This window comes from Pseudoliparis swirei, chromosome 22 (assembly GCF_029220125.1).
Source record: "Pseudoliparis swirei isolate HS2019 ecotype Mariana Trench chromosome 22, NWPU_hadal_v1, whole genome shotgun sequence".
NCBI classification, from domain to species: Eukaryota; Metazoa; Chordata; class Actinopteri; order Perciformes; family Liparidae; genus Pseudoliparis; species Pseudoliparis swirei.
In genome coordinates, this window is record NC_079409.1 from 22,933,686 (window position 1) to 22,937,102 (window position 3,417).

Below are 3,417 nucleotides of genomic sequence, written 5' to 3' on the forward strand. Positions count from 1 at the left end.
TAGTTATGTTAATTTATAGTGTTGATATGCATAAATTATGTTATAAAAGATGACCAAAGGCCAGCACATAGTCATCCTCTTGGTGCAGTCGTATGGATCTGTAGAAATGTCACTCTTGCCTGTCCTCGAAACCTGAGAGCCCTGAACAGGGTGTGTGTCACTCTCAGTCACCCAGTCTATTAGAAGTACTAGAGCACCATATTTATTAGGAGAGACATGAAAGAAAGCCTCACCTTAGTGTCCCATGTCCAATAAAGGTGGATTTAGGGGAAAATGAGAAACATTTGTAAAGTGTGGTTCTCGGGGTGATGGCCGGGCACACAGGCAGGATATAGATGGTTCATACAAACAGATGGTAAGAAAGACTGTCCCACATTTAATAGCTATTGTATTTAGTAGTTATATAGTTATTGTAACACGGTCCGAAAACTGTGCAGCTCCACGCAGCTCCAGCCGCAAATACCCGCCGTAAAGTGTGATCCATGTGTCGCCATTCTGTAACTTGCTTGTATTTATTACAATAACAAAAGATAACGATATCTTTTAACATTAAAGTTAGACACAGATCTGATTAAAGGTCAACATCTGAACTAACTAAGTAATGTAGCCTACTGCTAATTAAATTGGTCTCTTACAACTATGAAAATGTAACGAGTAAAACATGTTTAAACTGCAACTAGTTTTCATAATCATCTATAATTCAAAACACTTAACAATTAATAGTAATTTAATTGAGTTGAAGTTGACATTTCATGGCTTAACATTACAATGCAACATGTATTCCTTTCTTTATCTTCAGGGTGGTCCTACCTATGGCAGGAAAATGATGACTGGGAGTCTTGCAGCTGCAGGTGTCTTCATCAGAGGGTCGTGTTGAGCTGTTTATGCAATATTCCACCCACCTACCATAAGGCACGATGCCAGGTTGGTTTTTTTCTCAAATTAGAATATGTTGTGCTATTCAATAAGGTCATGATGTTCTTTTTGTCTGTGTTTAAGGGAGCAAGGAACCTCAACCTCTTCCTTACTATGCAGCCTATGTGGGTCACAAAACCACATGGACCAAAATGAGAAGATGGTCATGTTTGGCGTGACTCATGTGTGGCAGTAGATGGCTTCTCCAGCAAAATTGTTGGACGAGCTACTATGCCTGTAAAAAACAACCTCACCATCTACAATGACGTTTATAGGTAATTGAAAAGACTGTTGTCCTTGTACCCTAAACATTACAAATCATCCCCATTTTATGAGGTGTTTTAACAAGGTGTCTGTGGGTCCTTAAAACAAAAAATGCATTTAAAATTAAATATCTTACAATTTCTTGAATACCATTTTGTCAGCTCTGAAAATGTACTTGATTAGAAGAGACGACATTTTCGAAAGTGGATTTAAATTCAATATGGCTTGTTATGAAAACCTTAGCAGTTTTTGGAATATTTGACCTGAATCATTATTAGACCCTCCCCGCCTTCGGATTAATTTGACCCCATTCAATGTTTAATGTCGGTGTTCTTCGGTAGTCAACAACAAACATAAAGCGCCTACACTTAAACTTGGAAAACAATATTAATTCTAATAATTTTCTGGAGGTTTTAATTGCTGGCCAAATTGAACCCAAAGGGTAAATGTGTTAGTAAATATAAAGGTAACAGGAGGGTGAAACATTGAATCGGGTCAAATGACCCATAGGCGGGGAGGGTGTATTGATTCAACAAAATGACCCAAGGAAACACAAGGGTTAAAGAAAATGCTCAATTTAAGTGGGATTAGTCGATGTGAAAACCTTCATAATATATATTTTTTAGTTTGATTTGAATCAACGATTAAATTGCATTCATATTGGTCTAAAAGAAAAAATAAATTAAACTTATTGAAAACTACAGAAACCCTTTTAAGCAGCAAGTTAAAACTCATCTCACCTCATCAGTACCTGATAACACAAGGCCTACTACACATTTTGTAAATGTATCTGACACCATTACCCTCATACTGCTGTCTGCCAATGTTATGTTTTCTTGCAGGAGTGCAGTAATGGAATATGGGATGTGGGACCAGGTCAGAGTGGATCATGGAAAGGAGTTCTACCTCACTCTTTTCATGCAGGAGAAGTTGGCCAGCCACCGCCACAACACTGAAAGGCCACCATATCTCCAAACACCATCGACAAAGGTGATTAACATACAATGGTTTTGCTGATTATAAAGTTAATCAACATGTAATTAAATAACTATTTCACACTTTCATTAATTATTCAGAATGGTTAACTGAAGATATTGAAATGTGTGAAAGTAAGTTAGTCTGGGGGGGCGGGGAAAATATTTGTTTATCAAGAATCTGAAAATGTCTATTTTGCAATGACAGAATCACAGAATCGAGAGAATCTGGCCAGAAATCAACAACCGGGTTAACTACCCGTTGAAAGCTGCATTGGTCCAACTGGTGGATCAGGAGGAGCTGGACATGGAGGACCAGATGACTCGGTTCTGTGTGTCATCTTTGACATGCCAGTTGGCCCAGATCGGTGTTAACCGAACTATGCAAGCATGGAATGCACACAGGATTCCTGGTATGTCTTCAGGTTGGTCTTTCAAGGCTTTTTTAATGTGAATAATTATTTTCAAAATGTTTTACTATTGAATGTTTCTTAAACACGTTTAATCAAATACTAGAAGGAGCATGTTGCAATACATGGCATGGTTGTGACAGCCACATTGAATTATTATTACAGGGAGGGGGATACCAAATTACTTGGCCAGAGATGGATGCCCAAAGAAGCTGTCGACAGACCTTTTGCCAAATGCATCTGTGGCTGCAGACTGGTACGACCAGGAAGTGGGCTCACTGACAGAGTGTCAGACTTTGGCACCAACCCATTTCAAAGGTCACAGGACCAGGAAGCTGCAGTGAGGGGATTTGTTCTGCAGTGCCCTGATACAAGTGTCCTGCTGGACAATGCAGTGAATAATCTGCCACAACCGTTCAAAGATGGACTCAAAGGCCTCATCGACATCTCAAGGAGAAATTGCCAACGCTGATGTTTTTTTGTGTGTCTAAGTTGTTATTGTTCTGTGCTTTTTAATTAATTGGTTCAACTGACGGGATGTTTTTTTCTTTTCTTCAAATGTTGGGGGTTTAAAGGGAGAAATATGTTCTTTTTGAATAAACACTTTTGTCTTTAAAGTCTGGCACGAATTTCATTTTTAATCTGTAATGGAAAGTCTGGACCTGTAACACCAACTATTGATAGTGACACGGTGTGTTGACCCCCTGCCAGTGTGAGTAAGGCACTGGAAGATGGCTTGTTCAGTGACCTCTGACCTAGGTAACAAACCCACACCCCAAAATATACACACACAAGACGGTTGCAGCCGGTTTCATGGTGAAGCCATGATAACTTCATACATCAGCCACCATTGT

The 3,417-nt window shown here is 39.2% G+C and overlaps 1 long non-coding RNA gene across 2 annotated transcripts; it reads left to right on the forward strand.

The window, feature by feature from the left end:
• Window positions 1–1,995: 1,995 nt before the first annotated feature.
• On the forward strand, window positions 1,996–3,159 carry LOC130212860 (uncharacterized). 2 transcript variants are annotated; one of them, XR_008835424.1, is made up of 3 exons: window positions 1,996–2,169; window positions 2,362–2,578; window positions 2,729–3,159. It is a non-coding gene; the product is annotated as an uncharacterized LOC130212860 (long non-coding RNA). The 2 variants fall into 2 exon arrangements; XR_008835423.1 differs by having other exon boundaries at window positions 2,362–2,566.
• The last annotated feature ends 258 nt before the right edge of the window (window positions 3,160–3,417 follow it).